This window comes from Lynx rufus, unplaced genomic scaffold (genome assembly GCF_022079265.1).
Source record: "Lynx rufus isolate CCGP_SWC_20201006 ecotype Redwood Valley unplaced genomic scaffold, mLynRuf1.p SCAF_11, whole genome shotgun sequence".
NCBI classification, from domain to species: Eukaryota; Metazoa; Chordata; class Mammalia; order Carnivora; family Felidae; genus Lynx; species Lynx rufus.
The window spans coordinates 22,537,889-22,565,400 of record NW_025814825.1 but is presented as its reverse complement, the minus strand read 5'-3'; the positions used below and the strand labels follow the sequence as shown (position 1 = coordinate 22,565,400).

Below are 27,512 nucleotides of genomic sequence, written 5' to 3'. Positions count from 1 at the left end.
GTCTATAGCAGTTATCCTCAAATATTTACATACTTTGAGTACAAGACACATCAGATTTTATGTATGGCAAACTCATATTTTCTAGAAGTGGGAAATAAAAGAGCATAAGTAGATAGGAAAAATCACAGAATAACCCAAGGAAAAATCATGTGGTGAAACAGGAACTAAAGACAGAGCAGGCATTTTGATGCAGAATTTACATTTTCATGGTCTTGATAAATGATAAGCCAAAGGGATTATTTCCACAAAAATGACTTAAGAAGTCTCATAGCATAATATGGATGTGGCGTATGCATGTGTACATAATGTTCAAACTAACAAACATATATGGACTCCATGAATAGGAAAATATAATCTTTAAGCTTATTAGTTATACAATATAGCTTTACAAAAAAAATTCAATAGTTCCTAGTGACTCTAGAAACGGCCCTAGAAATGACAGACTCAATATTTTCCATTTATCGAAAACAATGCTTTATCCATCTTGCATCTATCCAAGGCTAATTTTATTTACGGTTAAATAAATTGGCCATTTTGAAGAGGGTTTGAAATATGAACTGAATTTAGCAGGGATTGTAAAGGTCAAAGAATGGATTCCATCAGAGGAAACTGAAACTAAGATTAAATTAAAATACACGTCCAAGGCCTTGATGCCATTTCTCTTTTGGGACGACTCCCATGGAGCTCAGGGAGGGCATGCAAGTCAGATTATTTCTTTCCCTTGGTGAGAAGTGAAGGAGAACATACTGGAAGGATGTCAAAGGCCACAACCAGGATAGCAAGTTCAAACCAGACTATTTGTCAGAGGGTTAAGAAGAGAAAAGAAGTCAAAAGAAGAAGATTCAAAACGTTGTTTGCCAAGCTCCGCTTGATAAAGGTAAGTTTGTAGGAGACCTACAGAAATTTCAGAAATAGAAGAGATTTCTCAAGTATCTCAATGTATATCCAGGACATACTCATGTAATTATGGCAAATTAAGGGGCTGATGCAGATATGCATCAGGACATATTTATTTCATTTTAATCTAACAGAGATTTACAGCAGTTTCCAAAGACTCATAAGCTCTAACAAGACATATGAATTAAACATAAAACGCTCTCCCATGCCTAAAAAAGCATATCACAGTGACCCACACATTGCCAGAGACTAGTCCCTATTTAGCTCTAGCATTTCAATTACCTAAGCGAAGGAGAAAACCTGATCATACAATTTACAATGTGCATTCGAAAATATAATTCCTATAGTTCTCGGGACAAAAAGGGTATTTCTCATAGGACCATCAAAGCATGATTCTATAAATGCAGTTCTGTAGCAGCTCAAAAATAAATAAAACCAGGCACTCAGTTCTGCCCCCTACAGGCTCTAAGGTAAGTTTTAAAAAAGGTGGCCATCAAGTAATTCTTTCTGAACATTGTTGTTATCAAATAAACTTTTGATAAATAGTAGATGTACTGATGTCATTTTGGCAGTGTCTATCAAGTATTCAGGGTACCATGCCATAGTGAATTAACAAAAATTTGAGTTCAGTGTAAGAGCCTGTAGAGCCTAGGAGCACCTGGGTGGCTCAGTCAGTTAAGAGTCTGACTTCAGCTCAGGTCATGATCTCACAGTTGGTAAATTTGAGCCCCGCATCAGGCTCTGTGCTGACCACTCAGAGCCTGGAGCCTGCTTGAGATTCTGTGTCTCCCTCTCTCTCTGCCCCTCCGAGGCTCAGCTCTGTGCACCGCACTCCCCTCCAATTACTAAACTTAATTTTTTTTTAAAAGGGGCTGAAGAGCCTAACTTATACCGAGAAATAAAGTCCCCCACCTATGCATCGGGATTAGGGGAGCATTCACAGAGGAGTTAGGAGTCTCATCCATGTATGTGTTTGTTTGTTTATTTGCTTGTTGTAATGAAACGTGTAATTTTGAGATAATTGGAGTTTGATATGGAGCTGTACGGAATACTACAAAGAGCTCCTGTATAAAGTTTACCCAGTTTCTTCCAAATGTAGTATCTTACAACGTAATCGTACAATGTCACAACCAGGATATTTAAATGGATACAATCAAGCTGAAGAACAATTTTATCACTACAAAGGTATCTCAAGTTGCCCTTTTATGTTGCCACTTTCTTTCCACCTGCACCCTTTCTTTAAAACCTGGAAAATACAGGTTTGTTTTCTATTTCTATATTTTGGCCATTTCAAGAATGTCATATAAATGGAATCACACAGTATTTATTTAACCTTTTGGGATCAGCTCTTAAAACTTGGCATAATTCTTTCTAGATCATCTAAGTGAGTTCATATACCAATAGTTTATTCTTTTTTATTATTGCTAAGTAGTATTCCATATTTTGAATGTATTATAGAAACTACTCATCTGTTAAAGGGGAACTGGATTGTTTCCAATTTAGGGGCCATTATGAATACAGTTGGTATGAACATTCATGTAGAAGTTTCTGTGTTAGTATGTTTCTCTTTCTATGGAGTAAATACCCAAAAATGCAATTGCTGGGTCATACAGTATTTTCCCCACATAGGTTTATGAGAAATTGGCAAACTGTTTTCTATAATGCTGTACCATTTGCATTCCCACCACCCATGTTTGAAAATTCCAGTTTCCTTGCATCTCCAAAAGCATTTAGTGTGGCCACTATTTTCTTTCCGTTCCCTTTTCTAACTTTGGTCATTCTGACAGGTGTGTAGTGACATTTCATTGTGGTTTTAATTTGCATTTCTATGATAGCTAATAATGTTGAATACCTTTTCATGTACTTATCTACCCTTTTATATACCTTTTCATGTACTTATCTACCCTGTATATATCCTCTACAGTGAATGTGTCAAAGTCTTTGGCTCATTTTCTAATTATTATTAAGCTGCTGAATTTTGAGAGTTCTTTTTATATTCTAGATATTAGTCCTTTGTCAGATATGGTTTGAAAGTTTCTTCCCCTGGTCTGTGCCTTATCTTTTCACCCTAGTAGCAGGGTATATCTCAGAGCAAAAATTTTTAATTTTGTGGAAGTCCAATTCATCAAAATTTCCTTTTATATTATGTTTTTGGTGTCAAGTTTAACAATACTTTGGTGAGTGCTACATCCCAAAGATTTTTTCCTTTGTTTTTTTCTAAAAGTTGTATAGTTTTAAATGCACATCACATTGTCCATTTTGTAGTTTTATGGTTTAAGTGCTTAACCAGTTTAACTTAATTGTTTTATAAAGCATGAAGTTTGTGTTGAGGTTATTTTTGGGGGGATCTGTTTGTTTGTCTTGGCATATGAATATCTGATTGCTCCAGAACCATTTGTTAGAAAAAGGATCCTTCCTCCATTAAACTGCCTTTGCAAATTTGTCAAAAATCAGTTGGACAAATTTATATGAGTCTATCTGAGTTTTCTCCTCTGTTCCATTGATCTGTGCCTATCCTGTCAATACTACACCGTCTTGATGATGACAGACATATAATAAGTATCAAGTAGAGTGCTTCCTCCCACTTTATTGCTTTTCTAAGATAATTTTTGAACTATTACATGACTTGCCTGTATAAATTTCAGAGTAATTTTATCTACAAAAAAACCTTCCAGATATTTTTATATGAATTGCTATCAATTTCAGGAGTATTAACATCTTTGTCATGTGAGTTTTCTAATCTATACATATCATGTGTGTCTCCATTTATTTAGGTCTTCCTTTATTGCTTTCATCAGTATTTTGTAATTTTATGCATGTAGAGTCTGAAACATGGTTTTTAAGTTTTCACCTAATCATTTCATTTTGCTGGGGCAATTTTAAATGGTATTGTAGCTTTTGTTTTGGTTTCCATTCTCATTGCTAGTACATGAATATGTGATTTGCATGTGTGTGTGTTGAGCTTGTATCTTGCAACCTTGCTGAACTTACTTATTAGTTCTAGGATCCACATATCATTTTGATAGATATCCCAGTGCGACAGCAATAGTATTGACCAAGAAGACGTGTAAGGTAATTGAAACCAGATGCCCAACTTAGTACAAAAGGGAAAAATGTGGTGTGTGTGTGCACGTGTGCATGAGCGTGTGTGTGTGTGTGTGTGTGTGTGTGTGTGTGTGTATAAAATGCATGTTTTAAAATATTTAAAGAGGAGTCTTTGAGCAGGAATACTTCTAGGGTAGCCACCAAGATTTGCAGTTTATAAAATATATCCAAGTAGCGGTGCCTGGGTGGCTCAGTTGGTGAAGCACCCAAATTCGGCTCAGGTCATGATCTCATGGTTTGTGAGTTTGAGCCCCGGGGCGGGCTCTCTGCTATTAGCACAGACCCCGCTTCAGATCCCCTGCCCCCCTCTCTCTCTGCCCTCGCCTATTCATGCTCTCTCTCACTCTCTCTCTCTCTCAAAAATGAATAAATATTAAAAATTAAAAAAAAATAATCCAGGAAAGTGTGCAATAATTGGGGATTATACACCGAAATTAATACATTTTTCAGCAACCATTAAGACTCAGATCATTATAATTTATTGTCTTTGAGGAAAAATATACTAATTCATGTACTAAAATATCTACTAAATATACTAAAATATTTCAGTGTTAATTCACAGTACAGGTAGATAATAAATATATAATATGGACAATATTAGAATGTCCTTCATGATTAAATATGTGGGCAAAATGAAAATTTTACCATTAGAATGCAACAGAAGAACTGAATCTGGATAAAACTTGTGCAGTCAAAGTTTAATATAACAGTAAAAAATCACGGGGATCCAGGGTGGTTCAGTTGTTTGAGTATCAGACTCTTGATTTCAGCTCAGGTCATGATCTCAGGGTTCATGAGTTTGAGCCCCTTATCAGGCTCTGCACTGATAGTGCAGAGCCTCTTGTAATTCTTGATCTCCTCTCTCTGACCGTTCCCTGCTCCCTCGCTCCCTCTGTCTCTCAAAATAAATTAAAAAAAAACTTTAAAAAAAAACAGTAAAAAATCATAATTAAGCAAAGCAATTGTAACATGGTGACTTCAATGTTAGTGTCAGCCATTTATCAGAGCAGCCAAATGTGCAGCATCCAAATACTACTCTCTTAAAGATGGTGGTGCAGGTCTGAGAAGAAAAGCATTCACGCGACAGAAATGCAAAAATAGGGGGAATAGGAGCAATGTTAAAACATTAGGAGCTTAAAAGGGGAGTCGGGATGGGCAGAATGGGTGAAGGGCAGTGGGAGGTACAGGCTTCCAGTTAAGAATGAATAAGTCACAGGAATGAAAAGCACAGCATAGGGAATATAGTAAGAGACATCACAACAGTGCTGTGTGGTGATAAAGAGTACCTATACCTGTGGTGAGGATAACATAATGTAGACAGATGCTGAATCACAACCTCACTATGCTGTACACCTGCAAGCAATGGAATATTGTGTGTCAGCTATACAAAAAAAAAAAAAAATCAAAGCCAGGGCCTTAAGATCCTTTTTAAGGCAACAAAGTTCTATAGCCCTTCCTGAAAATGATGTTGCAGTGAGAATGCAGGTGTCACGGTTGGCAGGAATGAAGAAAGGTGAGTTTGTAGTTAAGGAGATTAAAACTAGAGGGATAATTGAGGCAAATCCATTTTGAGTGATCATTTATTCAACAGATGCCATACACTTATTTGAAAATGTCAAAATACAGTCAAAATTAGAACGGCATAAATAGAACCTTCAAAGAAAACAGGGCCACAGGGAATGGGGTGATGTTTATTGTTCTAACAATGCTTGCAGGCAGACGCCAAGTGGAGTGGTGGTTATTAAAGCCATTATTTCTTTTGCAATCACTAAACGAACTTCCTATTTTGTAAATATATATGTATGCGTTCCCTGCAAAATCATTATTTTAAGGACTTTGTTTAGGGGAACCCTAGGAAGATGGCGGCATAGGAGGATGCTGGGCTCACCGCGCGACCTGCTGATCACTTAGATTCCACCTACACCTGCCTAAATAACCCAGAAAACCGCCAGAGGACTAGCAGAACAGAGTCTCCGGAGCCAAGCGCAGACGAGAGGCCCACGGAAGAGGGTAGGAAGGGCGGCAAGGCAGTGCGCGCTCCACGGACTGGCGGGAAGGAGCCGGGGCGGAGGGGCGGCCCGCCGGTCAAGCAGAGCCCCAAGTCTGGCTGGCGAAAGTGGAGGGGCCAGACGGACTGTGTTCCGACACCAAGCAGGACTTAGCATCTGGGAGGTCATAAGTTAACAGCTCTGCTCAGAAAGCGGGAAGGCTGGAGGACAAAGGGAGGGAGAGTTGCTGAGCCCCGGGACAACAGAGCTCAGTTTGGTGAGGAACAAAGGCGCTAGCCAGCACCATCTCCCTCTACCATCGTCCAGCCAAAATCGCAAAGGGAACCGGTTCCTGCCAGGGAACTTGCTTGCTCCGCGCAAACACCCTACTCTGTGCTTCTGCGGAGCCACCCCTCCGGCAGCAGGTCTGACTCCCTCCCGCTGCCACAGGGCCCCTCCTGAAGTGGATCACCTAAGGAGAAGCGAGCTAAGCCTGCCCCTCCTGCCCCCGTGCACCTGTCTACCCACCCCAGCTAGTACGCCAGATCCCCAGCACCACAAGCCAGGCAGTGTGCAAGTAGCCCAGACGGGCCAGGCCACCCCACAGTGAATCCCACCCCTAGGAGAGGAGAAGAGAAGGCACACACCAGTCTGACTGTGGCCCCAGCAGTGGGCTGGGGGCAGACATCAGGTCTGACTGCAGCCCCACCCACCAACTCCAGTTATACACCACAGCACAAGGGAAGTGCCCTGTGGGTCTGCACCACTCCAGGGGCTATCCAAAATGACCAAACGGAAGAATTCCCCTCAAAAGAATCTCCAGGAAATAACAATAGCTAATGAACTGATAAAAAAGGATTTAAATGATATAACAGAAAGTGAATTTAGAATAATAGTCATAAAATTAATCGCTGGGCTTGAAAACAGTATAGAGGACAGCAGAGAATCTTTAGCTACAGAGATCAAAGGACTAAGGAACAGTCAGGAGGAGCTAAAAAACGCTTTAAACGAGATGCAAAATAAAATGGAAACGACCACGGCTCAGATTGAAGAGGCAGAGGAAAGAATAGGTGAACTAGAAGATAAAATTATGGAAAAAGAGGAAGCTGAGAAAAAGAGAGATAAAAAAATCCAGGAGTATGAGGGGAAAATTAGAGAACTAAGTGATACACTAAAAAGAAATAATATACGCATAATTGGTATCCCAGAGGAGGAAGAGAGAGGGAAAGGTGCTGAAGGGGTACTTGAAGAAATAATAGCTGAGAACTTCCCTGAACTGGGGAAGGAAAAAGGCATTGAAATCCAAGAGGCACAGAGAACTCCCTTCAGAGGTAACTTGAATCGATCTTCAGCAGGACATATCACAGTGAAACTGGCAAAATACAAGGATAAAGAGAAAATTCTGAAAGCAGCGAGGGATAAACGTGCCCTAACATATAAAGGGAGACCTATAAGACTCATGACTGATCTCTCTACTGAAACTTGGCAGGCCAGAAAGGATTGGCACGAGATCTTCAATGTGATGAACAGAAAAAATATGCAGCCAAGAATCCTTTATCCAGCAAGTCTGTCATTTAGAATAGAAGGAGAGATAAAGGTCTTCCCAAACAAACAAAAACTAAAGGAATTCGTCACCACTAAACCCACCCTACAAGAGATCCTAAGGGGGATCCTGTGAGACAAAGTACCAGAGACATCGCTACAAGCATGAAACCTACGGACATCACAATGACTCTAAACCCATATCTTTCTATAATAACACTGAATGTAAATGGACTAAATGCGCCAACCAAAAGACATAGGGTATCAGAATGGATACAAAAACAAGACCCATCTATTTGCTGTCTACAAGAGACCCATTTTACACCTGAGGACACCTTCAGATTGAGAGTGAGGGGATGGAGAACTATTTATCATGCCACTGGAACTCAAAAGAAAGCTGGAGTACCATACTTATATCAGACAAACTAGACTTTAAATTAAAGGCTGTAACAAGAGATGAAGAAGGGCATTATATAATAATCACAGGGTCTATCCATCACGAAGAGCTAACAATTATAAATGTCTATGCACCAAATACAGGAGCCCCCAAATATATAAAACAATTACTCACAAACATAAGCAACCTTATTGATAAGAATGTGGTAATTGCAGGGGACTTTAACACCCCACTTACAGAAATGGATAGATCATCTAGAAACACGGTCAATAAAGAAACAAGGGCCCTGAATGAGACATTGGATCAGATGGACTTGACAGATATATTTAGAACTCTGAATCCCAAAGCAACAGAATATACTTTCTTCTCGAGTGCACATGGAACATTCTCCAAGATAGATCACATACTGGGTCACAAAACAGCCCTTCATAAGTATACAAGAATTGAAATCATACCATGCATACTTTCAGACCACAATGCTATGAAGCTTGAAATCAACCACAGGAAAAAGTCTGGAAAACCTCCAAAAGCATGGAGGTTAAAGAACACCCTACTAGAGAATGAGTGGGTCAACCAGGCAATTAGAGAAAAAATTAAAAAATATATGGAAACAAACGAAAATGAAAATACAACAATCCAAATACTTTGGGATGCAGCGAAGGCAGTCCTGAGAGGAAAATACATTGCAATCCAGGCCTATCTCAAGAAATAAGAAAAATCCCAAATACAAAATCTAACAGCACACCTAAAGGAAATAGAAGCAGAACAGCAAAGACAGCCTAAATCCAGCAGCAGAAGAGAAATAATAAAGATCAGAGCAGAAATAAACAATATAGAATCTAAAAAAACTGTAGAGCAGATCAACGAAACCAAGAGTTGGTTTTTTGAAAAAATAAACAAAATTGACAAACCTCTAGCCAGGCTTCTCAAAAAGAAAAGGGAGATGACCCAAATAGATAAAATCATGAATGAAAATGGAATTATTACAACCAATCCCTCAGAGATACAAACAATTATCAGGGAATACTATGAAAAATTATATGTCAACAAATTGGACAACCTGGAAGAAATGGACAAATTCCAAAACACCCACACTCTTCCAAAACTCAATCAGGAGGAAATAGAAAGCTTGAACAGACCCATAACCAGCGAAGAAATTGAATCGGTTATCAAAAATCTCCCAACAAATAAGAGTCCAGGACCAGATGGCTTCCCAGGGGAGTTCTACCAGACGTTTAAAGCAGAGATAAGACCTATCCTTCTCAAGCTATTCCAAGAAATAGAAAGGGAAGGAAAACTTCCAGACTCATTCTATGAAGCCAGTATTACTTTGATTCCTAAACCAGACAGAGACCGAGTAAAAAAAAGAGAACTACAGGCCAATATCCCTGATGAATATGCATGCAAAAATTCTCAATAAGATACTAGCAAATCGAATTCAACAGCATATAAAAAGAATTATTCACCATGACCAAGTGGGATTCATTCCTGGGATGCAGGGCTGGTTCAACATTCGCAAATCAATCCACGTGATACATCACATTAATAAAAGAAAAGATAAAAACCATATGATCCTGTCAATCGATGCAGAAAAGGCATTTGACAAAATCCAGCACCTTTCTTAATAAAAACCCTTGAGAAAGTCGGGATAGAAGGAACATACTTAAACATCATAAAAGCCATTTATGAAAAGCTCACAGCTAACATCATCCTCAATGGGGAAAAACTGAGAGCTTTTTCCCTGAGATCAGGAACACGACAGGGATGTCCACTCTCACTGCTGTTGTTTAACATAGTGTTGGAAGTTCTTGCATCAGCAATCAGAAAACAAAAGGAAATCAAAGGCATCAAAATTGGTAAAGATGAAGTCAAGCTTTCACTTTTTGCAGATTACATGATATTATACATGGAAAATCTGATAGACTCCACCAGAAGTCTGCTAGAACTGATACATGAATTCAGCAAAGTTGCAGGATACAAAATCAATGTACAGAAGTCAGTTGCATTCTTATACACTAACAATGAAGCAACAGAAAGACAAATAAAGAAACTGATCCCATTCACAATTGCACCAAGAAGCATAAAATACCTAGGAATAAATCTAACCAAAGATGTAAAAGATCTGTATGCTGAAAACTATAGAAAGCTTATGAAGGTAATTGAAGAACATATAAAGAAATGGAAAGACATTCCATGCTCATGGATTGGAAGAATAAATATTGTCAAAATGTCAATACTACCCAAAGCTATCTACGCATTCAATGCAATCCCAATCAAAATTGCACCAGCATTTTTCTTGAAACTAGAACAAGCAATTCTAAAATTCATATGGAACCACAAAAGGCCCCGAATAGCCAAAGTAATTTTGAAGAAGAAGACCAAAGCAGGAGGCATCATAATCCCAGACTTTAGCCTCTACTACAAAGCTGTAATCATCAAGACAGCATGGTATTGGCACAAAAACAGACACATAGACCAATGGAATAGAATAGAAACCCCCGAACTAGTCCCATAAACGTATGGCCAACTAATCGTTGACAAAGCAGGAAAGAATATCCAATGGAAAAAAGACAGTCTCTTTAACAAATGGTTGTGGGAGAACTGGACAGCAACATGCAGAAGGTTGAAACTAGACCACTTTCTCACACCATTCACAAAAATAAACTCAAAATGGATAAAGGACCTGAATGTGACACAGGAAACCATCAAAACCCTAGAGGAGAAAGCAGGAAAAGACCTTACTCGACACATCCCCATAGGCAATGTCTTACTCGACACATCCCCATAGGCAAGGGAATTAAAAGCAAAAATGAATTACTGGGACCTTATGAAGATAAAAAGCTTCTGCACAGCAAAGGAAACAACCATCAAAACTCAAAGGCAACCAACGGAATGGGAAAAGATATTTGCAAATGACATATTGGACAAAGGGCTAGTATCCAAAATCTATAAAGAGCTCACTAAACTTCACACCCGAAAAACAAATAACCCAGTGAAGAAATGGGCAGAAAACATGAATAGACACTTCTCTAGAGAAGACATCCGGATGGCCAACAGGCACATGAAAAGATGCTCAACGTCACTCCTTATCAGGGAAATACAAATCAAAACCACACTCAGATATCACCTCACGCCAGTCAGAGTGGCCAAAATGAACAAATCAGGAGACTATAGATGCTGGAGAGGATGTGGAGAAATGGGAACCCTCTTGCACTGTTGGTGGGAATGCAAATTGGTGCATCCACTCTGGAAAGCAGTGTGGAGGTTCCTCAGAAAATTAAAAATAGACCTACCTTATGACCCAGCAATAGCACTGCTAGGAATTTACCCAAGGGATACAGGAGTACTGATGCATAGGGGCACTTGTACCCCAATGTTTATAGCAGCACTCTCAACAATAGCCAAATTATGGAAAGAGCTTAAATGTCCATCAACGGATGAATGGATAAAGAAATTGTGGTTTATATACACAATGGAGTACTACAGGGCAATGAGAAAGAACAAAATATGGCCCTTTGTAGCAACGTGGATGGAACTGGAGAGTGTTATGCTAAGTGAAATAAGCCATACAGAGAAAGACAGATACCATATGTTTTCACTCTTATGTGGATCCTGAGAATCTTAATAGAAACCCATGGGGGAGGGGAAGGCAAAAAAAAAGAGGTTAGAGTGGGAGAGAGCCAAAGCATAAAAGACTCTTAAAAACTGAGAACAAACTGAGGGTTGAGGGGGGTGGGAGGGAGGGGAGGGTGGGTGATGGGTATTGAGGAGGGCACCTTTTGGGATGAGCACTGGGTGTTGTATGGAAACCAATTTGACAATAAATTTCTTATATTGAAAAAAAAATAAAAAATAAAAAGTAAAAAAAAAGAACTTTGTTTAAAAAATAGTGTATTGAGGCAAAAATATTTTTCATTTGGTGTTTCACATGTATGGAAAATGAAGATATATATATCATATGAAATTTCATGGCAAAAAATTGAAAAGCTGGAAGAAATTAATATTATTTTCATATGCAACAAGCTCCAATGAACACATCCTGTGTTACTGCAATTCTGGTAAATTAATCTTTTATCCCAACCCAAGAATACAAATTTGAATGCAAGGGAGAGAGAATCATGTTACTATAGGGATAACCTTGAATCTACTCTACTATCTTTTTCTTCAACAAATCTTTCACAGATATTGGAACTTCCGTTCTCATTTGTATGATGCGCATTCTACCTGTGGTGCAATTAGTTTGCTCTTTTCTGAAGCAGAGCACAAGATAACGAGTCAGCCATTGGACTTCTCTGATGGCTCTTGCTGCTGAAGGTAGAAAGAAAAAGGGTTTTCTTGGGGAAAGGAGAAATGAGGGACAGAAAGAGGTATGCCACTTACCCTTTTCCTCACCCCATCTCCCCTTCTATTTTAGTCTCGATCATTGATGGAGTGAAGAACAGAATCAGAAAATGAACTAGCCAAAGGCCAGGTTGATAAACAGAGTTGGAGAAAGAGCCAGTAGCCTACTCTCTAGCACCTCAAACCACAAAGAAGGTGAGAAGTTCAGAGATCAGCATGAAATAAGAAGGGTCCACTGAAAGACATCCTCAGGGGTAGAAGATGCAGAACTTTTTCTAAAGAAATATGTGCATATAAATCAGTGCCCAGGGTGGGAAGAGATGCCCTGGTATACCAGCCACTACAACGTGCCTGTTAATGCTAACACGACCAAATGTGCACTTATATGCAGATGAGGTCTGGCACATGGAAATTATCAAGATACTCATGACCCATCTTACAAGTATGTTTCATAACATTGAGCGTGGGGAGATAAGCCAGCATATATAGAGGGTTATTCATCAGAGGGCATGTGAAACACCTGAAAAATGAAAGGGCCAGCTATAGCTGCAAACCACTGAGGCAGCATCACCACCACCGTGACAGCCACATTCTACTGGAGCATGAGCTCCAGAGGACAAAGAATTTCTTTGTACAGTTTTATATGCATTACTTAGAACCGTGCCTGGCATGTGTTAGCAACTCAATAAATATTTGTTGACTGAACGAATACATCCCGACAGCATGGCACCGGGCCTGTGTCCACCTGCTTCTTCCTGACTGTCTGCTCCTCCTGCATGAGCATCAATGAACATGCTCCTCATCCTCTACAGTCCAGCAAAAGTAGTATCTCTTCTATACATGCTTCCAACTCCTGAGCTCATCCCACTGACTAGTAGAATAACGCCAGGTAAATTAAAGGATCTTTTTGATCCTTGGTTTCTTCTGTAATGAAATGGGAATGATAATAGCTACTTAGGAGAGGTGTATTAAATGAAATAATCTAAGTGACACAGGAAATATACAATAGCCTCTCAATAAACAGAAGTAAAACTCCATCTCACCATTAAATAAATATACAAGAAATGTATTTGAATGCAATTGGGCTCCTAAAGATAATAAGAGAAATTCACAGCACCAAAGAAAGATGTATATCTCAATTTCCAAGTAATCATAAAGCAATGAGTGGGACTCCACTGGGGCATCCCTTACAGAGAATTACCTATCCATAGATTTGTCCCCAGAAATGTATCAGAATGAAGATCTGAGTATCAGTCTTGATTTCTGGAAGAACTAAATTTGGCCAGGCCAATTTTCCCGGCCAGGATTTAGCCGTTATGATCATGACCAACACCTATCTCTTATATAATGACCACTGGCTGAACTTAAGAGCTGGGCCAAAGTTTCAAGAAAGGAGAACACATTGGTCCAGGTTGCTCATAATAAGCTTTCCAATAGCCACCTGTCACTTCAGCCTCTTGGCCTCTTCTTCACCAGCTTCAGTTTTTATCTATGAGCCTAAACCCAGAATTCAGCCTAATTTAAGTCTACAAAAATTAATCTTATTACAAAAAAAAAAAAGATTGTAAACAATAAAAACTAAATACTTTAGAAATCTCAGGAATGCATTATCTCTCATCCTCCAAGATCCTCCCCACCCACCCTTACCCTCCCCTCACCCCCAGAAACCCTCCTTTTATTTGACCCATATTTTCTCATGCTCCATCAGCTAATGCTGTCCCCTTCTTCTCAGCTGGGTTGCAGTTCAGATTGTCAAATTCTGCAATATTTTAATTAACTCTTCTTCTCATCTACTCACTGGATGCCAGATTACTGAGTCCCAGAAATTCAGAATTTCCCTAAAGTTGAGTCTTTTAAGGTATTCCTCAATAAAGACTGTTCCATCCTCTAGGAAATGTTCATATCAGAAGATTAAAGATTAATTCTTGTCTGTTAAAGTTAGAAGATCCGCTTTCTCTTAGAACAACTTGGTAATTCAAGTTTCCACCCCCTGACCCAGGTGCTCCTTTACCCACTTTGTGACTATAAACTGCTGTCTTCCTCCAAAGGCAGGAGGAACATCTCGGAAGGCAAATCTGTTTGCTGCTGAGGGCTAAGCCTTGGCTAACAGGCCCAGTGAAGGGGAACAACTTCTTGAATTATTTTCAGAGAAAAGGGTGGGTATCAATCAAACAAATACAAGTTAGAGGAGCTTAGCCATAATCTCTTTTCTAAAATATGGTCTCTTGGGGGATTCTTCAGACACAGCTAAAATCTTAATGTAAAGCTGAGTGGGTTTTTAATAGAATGTGTTTTCCTGTATACGTGCAAGCACCAACTAAGAAGGAACAATGCATACATTATAGAACTGGGGAGCAAGTAAATGGAATTAAATGGAAAGAAGATCTGGTATCAAAGTAAGGTTAACATGAAACACAAGTTCACTGAGCATGTGCCTCTTTGAAGGAGGGCAATACATCCTAAGATGAAGTGACAGGAGAAGTTGGGTTTTTTGTTTTGTTTTGTTTTTGTTTGTTTGTTTGTTTGTTTGTTTGTTTAAGTAGGCTTCACACCCAGCGTGGAGCCCAATGTAGGGCTTGAGCCCAAAACCCTGAGATCAAGACTTGAGCTGAGATCAAGAGTCACGCACTTAACTGACTGAGCCACCCAGCACCCCAAGAGAATATTTGAAAAAAAAAGACAAAAAGAAAGGAAATGAAAAGAGAAAGAAAAAGTCTCTTCATAAACCCCAAATATTCAATGCCATGCATTTAGGGGGTGTTAAAATTAAATCACTATATAGAAAGTACAGAAAAGAAGAGATACACAAGTAAGTGAGAAATTAGAGAAAGTTATTAAGGAAATCATTGATGAAGTAGAAATATTTTTCTATAGAAAAGTTGACCTTTTCAAAGAAACAGATCAAATGCAAAATAGGTTCCTCTGATAAACACCACTGCTTGTTAATAAAGTGCCAACTCTTCAGGGCAGATAGTCTAGTCTAAATCATGGGGATGACGTCAGTGTCTTTTGTGCTCCCTCTTATGTCTGTGTGGAACAAGCATCTCCATAGCTTTCTATATAGAAACATCACCTGCACTGAATTTAAATCTATGAGAGCCCATGTTTCTGGCTGATTAAACTAAGTTGTTTGTGGTGTCTGTGGTATGAATTCAACTCGAGAACAATTAAACTATCCATCTCTGGAGCAAGGGGGCTCATGGCACTCACACCTGACCATTCATCACTTGCTATGCACCTTTTCATTGTCATCTCTGCAGCTCCTTGATACGCACATATTGCCTCCCATTTTAAAGTGGGTTCATTTGTCACTATCATCAGGTGGCATACAGTGAGTGCCAGTTAATTCTAGGTTCTGAGTGTGTGCTTTGTATTGGAACAATTCGTAATGAAAGTCCATGCTAAGAATGGCAATGGTGCTTTTGCTTGCTCTCCCCTCCCCCAACTCATTTTTCCTTCTAAGCAAACTGAGAAAATTATAAGCCACTGAAAAGCCAAAATCATAACCCCAGTTTCATTTATGAATTCATTCAAGAACTCTTTTCTAAGCAACACGATGAAACTTGGCATGCTCTGGATTGCCAAAAATTCAAAGATGAAACAATAGTCTTAAGCATAAAGGGTTTTAAGACTTTGTGAAGAGATACACAGAGATGATGCCTTGCGAGAAGCACCATGGCGTGGGGTCACACAGGTGATTCCCATGACCCAGTGTGAGGCTGGGTGTCATGGCATCTTCCAGGTGACTGAGAACACCACATTTCTTGGCATGAGTAATTCACAAGCACGGATATATTTAGCATAATTATAATAGATATTATTGTATCTCCATCATTGAAAACCTGCTGCCTTGTGTGTCTCCCTAAGCTGTCATATGATGTTGCATACCATAGAAACCGAACTATAGATTTCTTTCTGCCACTTCTTTGTTCCTAACTGGCTATTTATAGGTTGAACTATTTTGGGCAAAATATGAATCAAGGTTGCATATGAACAGTTAAATTGCTGAGTTATAATAGCTATTTTCTAATGAAAGTATGACTTTGTGTACTGCCAGAAATCATTGCATGTTCATATAATTATTAATTTTCTCAAAAAGTAATGTACACTGAATTCAAGCTCCTCAATTATATTTGTGCAAGGAAATACAAAAAGCCACGGATAAACTCCTGAATGGCACTGTGGAACCGACAAATTCACCAGACGCCAACACAGCAAATCAACCCCCAAGTGACTGCAATCCCACTTCAGAGCCAAGCGTGCAAAGAACCCAGTCTTCATCACTGGAAGCCCAGTTTCCTGCTCTGTTTCCTTCAGAGTATTTCCCAAATCATAACGGTGAGCCTTTCACCAGCCTGAGATCAAGAGGATAGGAGAACTCATGGTTATGGAGTACATGTTATGCGCCATGAACTGTGTTGGAGATGTTCAATCTTCACAGAGCAAGGTGTGCATGGAAAACAGAGAGACTGAGACTAAGATGGAGGAAGACGACAACTCAAAGCAATACAGCTAATAAACACAAGAGGCAGAGTCTGGGCCCCAAGAGCCAGCTCCCTCTGTTTGTCAAGTGGCTCTGCACACAGGGAAGCAGCAGAGTCGTATGGGAAGTATGCCGCAAACTCAGACACCAGGGTCCTACCCTTGGAATCAGGAAGTATGTGGAGATGCTAGTGGAAAAGCATCCCAGGGGCCTGGGCACAGCTGCCCACAGACTCCCACTTGGGGGCCACCGTGCCCCACCTCCTTGCCTCTTTCTTAATGGCAAGGCCAAATAGCTCTGCCACTGAAGTGCCTCAACTGACTTGGTCATCACAACAGCCTGATGAAGCACAGGCTTGTATTTTCTCCATTTAATAAATGAGGAAACTGAGGCCAGAACCCTTAAGCAATCTGCATAAGGTCACATGGCCGGTACATAGCGTGCTGGGATTCAAGCCAGCCCTGAGCCATGCTTGTAACTTCTGTGTGACAGAGCTCTTCAGTTCTGTTGCCCCAAATCCTATGCAGTGCCTTGGCCTCCAGGGGGACCCACAACTAGTGGGTCTATGCTAGTGACAAGGAAGCGACTTTTTTAAACATGAATCCGCAACTTTCACTGGCTCCTAATCACTCACACGAGAGCAGGTGAAAGTTGTAATGTCACAAAATTAAAATTCGTAATGTTACAAAATTAAAGGTTCCCTACAAAAAATCCAGTCATCTGTCTAGCACATATCCATCCACTCCTGGAACAAAAACAAAAACAAATAACAGTGGAACAACACTGGGCCACATTGATTAAACAGGGCACACATTCTTCAAGTCCTCAAGTTCCCACTGCCCTGACACCCAACTTCTGTGTCTATTCATCCCCTGTGGTCAGGTAAGTTTGAGACCCACCACCATACAAGCACAGGCATGGAATACGGTACTGAGGATAAGGGTAAAAGATTCCCATCCTACCTGGAACCAAAAACCTCATGTAACATACAGAATGAAGCCACCAACAGACCTCTACAATGGCCCTTTCCACCGTCAAACCCATCCAGTAGATAATATAAAAATAAATTAAAAGCTATTACAGGGCAAGACAAACATAATGTCTGTTGCCCATGTCTGCTGTCTGCTGCTGGGTACACCCTCTCCACCTTCTGCCCTCCCTGGGTTCCTATGCCTGGCCACGTCAGGGAGAGCATCCTAGTGCCCCATCCAGAGTCTCTTGGCAGAAGATGGAGTTTAGTCCTTTGGACTCAGTTCTAGGAGCTACTCCAGTGTCCCAACCGTCATTCCTGCGAACTGAATGTTGAGTTGAAGAACAGTAGCGGGGACCAGCGCCCCGGTAGTCAGCTCCACATCTACCTCTGTGACTCTCTTCACCCTCCCAACCAATGCAGCTTAGTTTGGCACCAGAATTCTTCCTCTGTTGTTTCTGCCTGGCTCATGCATCACACCTACAATGCCAACGTTTGTCTGAACACTTCTTCTCTTAATCACAACAGGGATCCTGTTGTCCTAGTAAGTCCCTATAAATCTCCTTCCTAAGGTTAAATTCTCCAACTCTCCCTTTCTTTTTGCACACCATTCATTCAGCAATCATACTATCTCCATCCGGGCCCATGACTGGGCATCCCATGGCCATAATTCATCCTGGATGGAGACTGGCGCAGGAGCCTAATAAGCCCACCAACTTTTCTCCAATGAAAATGTTGAGAAAAGTCTAATCCGGAAAATAAAAGTGAGGTACCAATCACAGAGGGCCTTCCTGTTTCTGGGTCTGTTCCCCTGAGGTATCCAGGTCTGAAGGCCAGTAAGCTATGGCCTCATGACAACAGACAGTGTCGCATGCCACTCTTACTGCGACCAACATGTGCAAGCACATGGCTTCTCCTTTCCCTACCCAGAGTTTGGTTAAGAGCACCAGGATGTCACTCCAAGTCTTCCAGTTCACAGAAGTACCAATTTCAACTCACAACTCTTTCCACAATTTACAGCGTCAGAGAGTTTTCAGGAAAGAGTCAAATTACACGTGAGAAAAGAAAATGAAAAATGAGATCTATTTAATCAGGCCACAACTGTCAGACACCCCGAGTTATCTCTAGTGTTTCTGTTTCTGGGTCCAAAGGTCTGCCCTTGGCAAGCAGACATCAGTCTGCTCTGGGTGGGCCTGCTGCCACAGGATGGATGGTCATTAGGGGGTTGTAAAAGCTGCAACTGCTCTTCCCTTAATTGCCCATGTCTCATGCAAAGGAGCTATTAGAGTACTCCTTGCTAATACAGTGATAAATAATTGCCTTTTTGGGAACCTTCTTGGGAGCACAAGAAATGCAGGATGATCGAGCATAAAAGCTACGTATAGAAGCTACTTATAGCTTTGGACTACTTTGTAGTCCAAAGGTAGACAAACACCTTGCCAAAAGAAGGTTTTGCAGAGCCTTCAAAGTGATACCTCCAAGACGCCTATAATTACTGTTAAAAGTACAAGGTCTATGGTTAAGTGAGTGTATAACTGAACTTCAAGATAATGTTTCTGGTTATCTTTCATAGCATTTCTTCAAGCTCTGCACAAGCCAGGAAAACAAGGCCATCTGATATCTGACAGTGAATATTGCTGGGTGCATTGAGGAAACCTTTGGGTGTCTTCCTTGCACAGTGGCCATGCTACTCTTCTCTGAGTCATTCCAATTGTATACATGCTGCAGAAGTGAGCCTAGGGAAACATGTGCGATAAAGTCTTCTAGAAGGAGATTTTTCCAAGGACTAGATTGCATCACATTGTCAAAGGCAGCACTCAGGAGAAACTGTCACATGACATGCCGAGCCAAAGGGAACCCAACTGTTTAAATGACCTAGATTTCTCGCCCTACTTCTTATCATTCTATAAAATTCAGTGTTAGTATACATGATGCCACTTTTATTAATGTATGTTTAGAAAATAAAGATCCTTTACTCAGCTTTTCCCTCTGTTTAGAAAGGGGGAAAAGAAGGTTCTGAAATGCTACCTCTCTCCCTCTCCTTCCCTTCCCCTTACCTTGTTTTATGTAGGTACTTGCCCCACCTCTTAATTAGCATTGCCTCCAGTCCCCACTCAGAGATCCTGAGAGAGGTGCTGTTAGATCAGCCTGGAGACTTCTCTCATTCAAGTTAAGTTATTTCAATCCCACTGACCTCCCATTTACTTTTCGAAGTAGACTCAATAGCAAAGTAGGCGTTCGCTATATTTTGAGAACTCTTCCAAGGAAAGTACATTACTTCTTGCACTAAGCTGAGGATATAAGTGATTTTGCTGTCTCTCAGGATAACTAATTTCGATTGATCTAGTTTAACTGTAAAAACATATTGCCAAGGTTAATTATAATTCATCAATCACACCGACACATGGCATTCACTGATGGAGACAGCCCCACATATTTGCTTGAGGTATGCAAACATTGTGAGAAATCAGTTTTAATAATCTTCCACTCCATGTTCATTGTCAGGAAAAAGTGATTTAAGGAAAATCATTTACCCACCCCAAATGTATTAACACAAAACAACTTTACTTTCTTTTTATTCTTTATAAAGGAAATCAACACAGCCAACAGAAATCAGTTGACAAGTATAAAAGGTTTTCAGTCACTTTAATCTCCATGAAGTGTTTATTGATGTTGTGTGAAGCCAAAACATTACTTAGATAAATGCCTTTATTGTCTATGTGGATTTTGGAAAAAGAATCAGATGGGGTTTTTTATGGCTTCTTTCTAGGTAAACTTTAAAAAAAGATTGCAAATAAGTCAAAAGTAGTTTCAGTTTGATGGGCCTTTTCAGCAGGTGCTGGCACTGATGAAAAAGTTGGAGACTTGGAATCAAATCAAAGGTTGTCTTCCAAGGCCAGGGATATTTCCCTTAGCTCTATTTGGGCCAATGACCAGCATGAGTACCGTGGCCTAGAGGGTTTATTTGTTAATGATCTTTCCAGAAAAAGGAAAAAAGTCCATTCATTCATTCATTCATTCATTCATTTTGAAATGACTATGAGATGATTCTTACTGGGCATTGAGCTAGGTTCTGTCAGACCAGCAAGAAACAAGCCAGGTACAGGTCCTATCTCCACATAGCTGACAGTCTCATATGGAAGCCAAGCCTTTAAATAAATGACTCTAACAAAGTGTGTTGTGAATCCTCATCAGAGAAGCACAGGGCACTATGTGAGGAAACTGAAGCAGACACATATCTCATCTAAGAGGCAAGCAATATGTCCTGGTGGAAGTACTTTTGAGTTTGTATTTAAAGTTTATTTATTTATTTTGAGGTGGGGCAGAGACAGAGAGAAAGAGAGACAGAATCCCAAGCAGGCTCTGCACTACCAACACAGAGCCCGATACGGGGCTCGATCCCATGAACTGTGAGACCATGACCTGAGCTGAAATCAAGAGTTGGATGCTCAACTGACTGAGTCACACAGCCCCTTTGATTAGACAGGCCACACATTCTTCAAGTCCTCAAGTCCCCACTGCCCTGACACCCAATTTCTGTGTCTGTTCATCCCCTGTGGTCAGGTGAGTTTGAGACCTACTACCATACAAGCACAGGCATGGAATACGGTACTGAGGATAAGGGTAAAAGATTCCCATCCTACCTGGAACCAAAAACCTCATGTAACATACAGAATGAAGCCACCAACAGACCTCTACAACGGCCCTTTCCACCGTCAAACCCATCCAGTAGATAATATAAAAATAAATTAAAAGCTATTACAGGGCAAGACAAACATAATGTCTGTTGCCCATGTCTGCTGTCTGCTGCTGGGTACACCCTCTCCACCTTCTGCCCTCCCTGGGTTCCTATGCCTGGCCACGTCAGGGAGAGCATCCTAGTGCCCCATCCAGAGTCTCTTGGCAGAAGATGGAGTTTAGTCCTTTGGACTCAGTTCTAGGAGCTACTCCAGTGTCCCAACCATCATTCCTGTGAACTGAATGCTGAGTTGAAGAACAGTAGCGGGGACCAGCGCCCCGGTAGTCAGCTCCACGTCTACCTCTGTGCCTCTCTTCACCCTCCCAACCAATGCAGCTTAGTTTGGCACCAGAATTCTTCCTCTGTTGTTTCTGCCTGGCTCATGCATCACACCTACAATGCCAACGTTTGTCTGAACACTTCTTCTCTTAATCACAACAGGGATCCTGTTGTCCTAGTAAGTCCCTATAAATCTCCTTCCTGGGGTTATTTATTATAAATAAATATATTTATGAAAGAAATATAATATTTATATTTAAATATAAAATTAAGTTTATATTTGAAGGTAATGCATAAGTTGTCAAGGCAAAGAGAAAAGAGAATGATGGCTCCACACAGAGATGGTCAGAGCTTCTTATATTTTCGTTAGCCATGAGTTACCCTCAGCCAAATGGCCAGGCCATGTGTGGAAAAGAGAGCAATGACTATAGTCCGGGACATGGGGATTGGCCAGAAAAAAAAAAGGGTCAAAACTAAGAACTAAACACCATCCTTTTCCAGTCACTTAAGAACCTGTTTCTCATTTCACACAGTCCAGGATTGGCTCTCAAATCAATTTGTTAACCAAACCAGCGTGAAAGTGCTCACTCACTCTGCTCTTGTCAATTCTGCTTGCATGGACCTTTAGGAGAGAAAGCTTTTTGCTATTAGAGGCACAAATGTCCTGCCAGAGGGCATTCTCAATGGAAGAGAGTAAACAGGGGAGGGGAAGAGTGGGAAAAACATTACGGTCTAGTCTCCAGGTACCTCTAAGACCTCGAGATGACCCTTCTCTATCTAAAGCCATAACGTGTCATTCAGCACCACCCACTACACAAGCAGAAAATACTGCCTCAGCAAGATGTGTGGATCTTGAGAAATTCATGAATGCACCTCAACTTTCTCCCCCAGTCTCAGGTTGCATGATTTTGTAATGCCATGCAGTCAGAATAAAGATATACATAGATATAGATATAGATATAGATATAGATATAGATATAGATATAGATATAGATACAGATATATATTAATAGATATCTATATATTCTATTATCTGGAACAGTACCTTGGAGATTTAATGACTTTGGTGGAGGTCCTAATTTCAAAATAGGGACAAGTCTAGATCTATCCCCAAAACTTTCATCAGTTTATGTCCTATTAATCAGGACACATACGTGTGGCACTCTAATTTCAACCCCTCCTTCTAAGGCATGTAGTGATGTCTGAAGTTTACTGAAGACTCAAAGTAATATTGCAAGAAATCACATTTCATGACATCATGCCTATCATCAGCTTTGGTTCCTCCAAAGCTCTCCAAAGATTGAGAAAAGAAGACCGATCTGCTTTTGTCACTGCTGCCCTAAAAAGGACATGTCACTTCCTAGAATTCTGATGAAGAAAATAGTCATCTTCTTATTACTCACTGTGGCCAGAATCTAGCTAAAGCATGAAAAATATCTACCTAAAGATTAAACTTTAAGCATCTTCAGACAGAAATACTGGGAGTTCTGACAAGGTCACTGCAACATTAAGGCCATGATATTACCAGAACAGTATGGAGTAATAGGGTCCTTTAGCTGATGGCTGAGGCCCTAGGTCAAGGCTGATGGGAAAGGAACATGGGTATAAATGCATCCAGGGAAGGGAAGTTACTCTGGAACTACCAGTTCTTGAATTTTGAATTTTACCATCTCCCTTAGTGTGAAGAAAATGATTATTCCTATTTATCTCCAAAGCAGAGATTCTCAGTGATCAGTTGAGTTGTCTGTAAGTAAAATAAAATAAAAAATGATTCAAACTACAATGTAGCTTTTATCACTTTCAAGTTACAGCCCCTATTTTGGAAGACAATTATCTGAACAAGGGGGTCTCACCCTACACTTACAATCATGCCCGAGTGCAAGTTCAGAGAGAAAAATAAATAGGAGTTTTTTTCTAGACTAATGATTTCCTGTGTAAGAATCTATATTTTTCCCCTTTATTTTATGATTCAAAAAGAGTATTTATTAACCACTTAAAGGTCCCGTGTAGGTTGAAGGCTTCAAAAGGCCGTGAAAATAACACATATTCTTATACTGAAAATACCTTTTAATGAACAATTTGAATGAAGAAGTTAAACATTCAAGACAGCTAAAAACAACAAGGGAAGGAAAAATAACATAAAAACAGAGAGGGAGGCAAACCATAAGAGACTCCTAAATATCAAGAACAATCTGAGGGTGCAGGAAGGGAGGTGGGTAGGGGGTGGGCTAAATGGGTGTTGGGCATTAAAGAGGGCACTTGTTGGGATGAGCACTGGGTGTTATATGTAACTAATGAATCACTGGGTTTTTCTCCTGAAACCAATATTACACTCTGTGCTAAATGACTTGAATTTAAATAAATACATTCAACAAAAACAAAAACAAAACAGAACAAAAATATCCGCTATGGCGTATTTGAAATTCAAAGTTTATTTATTTATTTTGAGAGAGACAGAGACAGCACGAGTAGGGGATGGCAGAGACAGGGGGAGAGAGACAGAATCCCAAGCAAGCTCCGTGTGTTCAGTGCTGAGTCTGATGCAGGGCTCAAACCCTTGAAGCCTTGAGATCATGACCTGAGCCAAAACCAAGAGAAGGATGCTTAACCAACAGCGCCACCCAGGCCCTCAGAAGTATCTGAAATTTAAATCATCTGACTTGATGATGATATCATCTTCACTAAAGAGAAAGAAAACATTTTTATGAAGAATAAAATACATTATTGTCTTTAGAATTTTTAAAATGCGTAAGACACTTCAGGAAATTTTTTTGAAAGCTTTAAGTTTAGCTTAATGCTAAAAAAGGAAATACACTATCTTTTTGAACTGACAGGTTTTAAGGGTTTTAAAATAACACTCTGTGCTAGACACACAAAGTTCAATTCAAAAATATTTGAGTGTTTATTATATGCTAGGCATATATTAAGATGACTACATCATTTTTTTCTGTCCTCAAGGATTTTGTAGAATAATATTTATCTCTCTGTATACCAAGACAACTCACAAAATGATACTGTACCATTTATATATCATCACCTATGCAGCCAGAATAAAAATATGGTATTTACTACTATTTACAGGTTAGTTTTTCTGAACTCTTTACTGAAAAAGCTTAAAACATTGGTTTGCATTATTCAGTATTATCCTGTACTACATGTCTCTGTGACAATGCAAAGCAAAATCATGTCAAAATGTGTTGTTGAGTTCCTTTACACCTTCCCATAGGAATGGACTTATGAAAATTCCAGCCATGTATAAAGATAACCTATAGAAACACAAAAATTCATTTCCCTTCAGTATTTAGTATTTTTTATGAACCATAATTTCCACATTTGAGGATCAGTTTATGCAACTCCTGTAGAATGGCATTTCATTTAACTTAAATGCAAAATACCCTAATGTCTTAAACTGATGTAGCCATACTTGGATAGGTATTTAGAGTGAATTTCCTGTTTACATTACTACCTTGAGTTAATGGATTTATATGCAAATCGGGGCCAATTACCCATTTATGTCCATTATGCTTAAGTAATATTTTGCCCTGGAAGTGTTTTGGAAAATGAAGTCTAGAAGAATCAAATGAACTTACTGTTTCTGTTAAATAAACAGGCCATCATCATGGTTAAACTGAGTTCTATGCACAGTATACACAAGTATATTCAGTTCTTGGAGAACTGCTGTATCTTTCTATTACTTACTTTTTCAACGTTATGTGCATATTAAAGCCTTAACAATATCACATGCGAAGTGATTACTTTCTCTTCTAGGACATAGGTGATATATAGCATCACTGGAAGCATGAGTTATATTTGGATGTTGTTCCTAAATTTCCATAATTTCACAATTATGTCTAGCATACTTTATATTCTATCTCATAAAATCAATTTTCCTTCATATATAACAAGTACAGTTATATCTTTTGATATTTTTGAAAGATGGCCTTTATAGTAGAAGTACATGAAGGTTTGGTAAATAAATACAAGAGCCATTATTTCTGTTTTAAGATAATCCCCTCTCCAACATCTGAAACAGACGGGTCCTGGACTCCAGACACCCTGATTGCTACCGATTCTCCTTCTGCTGAAAGTTTCCCTAATCTATCCCTGTGTATCTTTCACTGGCCTTCTGCCTTGAGAGAAGCTAGACTCATTAAGAAACAGTCTGACTTTTCAGGTCAAGTCAGTGCCTGACCCTTCTAGAAAATTTACATTTCAATATCGCACAAATAAAATAAATAATATATAGATATTGTCTTCTTCTGCAATTTCAGTCTATGCAGCTGTAATCTAAAATAAACTTCAAAAAGTTTCCTAACTCCTATGCCCATGTCAACTTTGGAAGGATTACAGTAAGAAAGAAGCCAATGACTTCAAAAAAAAAGATGGTGGATTGAGAACACATATAACCTACCTGGAATAATGTTGATAAATTAAGATATAGATGTACAAGTACAGTTTTAATACCACAAAAAGAAACTTTAACAATAGTACCTCCGAGGTGTTCAGACTTGTAGGGGGACACTGAAACTCTACGTTTATTTTTTGAATCATTTTATTTTTTAACTATATGAGTAAGCTACAATTTTATTAAATAAACTAATCTTTTTAACACTTTTTAAATGTTTATTTACTTTTGAGAGATAGAGAGTGAGCAGGGGAGGGGCAGAGAGAGAGGGAGACAGAATCCCAAGACAGAATCTGTGCTGACAGCACGGAGCCTGATGTGGAGCTTGAACCCACGAACCGTGAGATAATGACCTGAGGGGAAATCAAGAGTAGGACGCTTAGCCAACTGAGCCACTCAGGTGCCCCTAAATAAACTAATATTTTTAAAATAGGGCACAATCCTGTAATACTGGCTTTCAAAGGGTAATAAAACCGGATTGGGACACTGAAAAATCATCTGGTCTACCCAGCCACCTATCGTCCAGCAGGCAGATGTTCAGATATTTCCTGAATCTTGATAATGGAGACAACTGAAAATGTTCAGACACATTGTGATGAGATATAAGTGAGATAAAGTAGAGATTTTCCAACTGAGCTAGTTAAAAGCTTTAAAAGAGAATGAAGCACCAATCTTCCAAAAACATAATGATACTCTAGATGGAGCCAGAGAAAAGATTCCATGGAAAGAACCAGATTGGAGTGCAAGAAAACTAACTGAAGTTGGAGAAGGGGAGCAGAGACTAGTGTAAGAGCAAACCATGGGATCTGGAACCGAGCAGGATTGTCTGTGCAAAGAGTTCCCATCCTAGTCACGTGCTTTGTACACAGGTTCGTTCTGTGTCATCTGATCAAATCAGTAGTAAATAGAAATTGCAGCACAGGATTAATGGAAAGATCAAACAGGCTTATGAAATACCATTATGGCTTATCCACAATGATAACAACAAAATAAACCCACCTAAATAATTTAAAATTTTGGTTTTGAACATTTTTACTCATTACCGACTTAGACTTGGTTTTTGTTCTCTAACAGCGCCTAGGCTTAATACTGGCATATTCTGTTAGAAAGTGTTTATAAAGAAATAGTAGGAATGGAATATTTCTTAGTTTTTAATTTTTTTTGTGACCTGTACATCCCCATCATAGTCAAATTCTTGTCCCCGGTGAAAGAATCAAATAGAAATGTAGAACAGTCATTTTCATTAATTTTTGCTCCTAGATGAAATGCCTAAAACTAAAATTTTAAAAAGAAAGGCGTCAATAAAAGCTAACAATAATTCTCAAACTAACAGGTAATTCTTCCCTTAAAATGGGAATCCAGACTT

General features: G+C 39.5%; 1 protein-coding gene and 1 pseudogene across 4 annotated transcripts in view; both read right to left on the bottom strand.

Moving 5' to 3' along the window:
• The window catches only part of NRG3 (neuregulin 3), a 1,058,853-nt gene that overhangs the window by 640,599 nt on the left and 390,742 nt on the right, over positions 1-27,512 (bottom strand). The gene's annotated exons all lie outside the window — the stretch shown is intronic.
• Positions 19,365-19,459, bottom strand: LOC124507359 (uncharacterized; annotated as a pseudogene).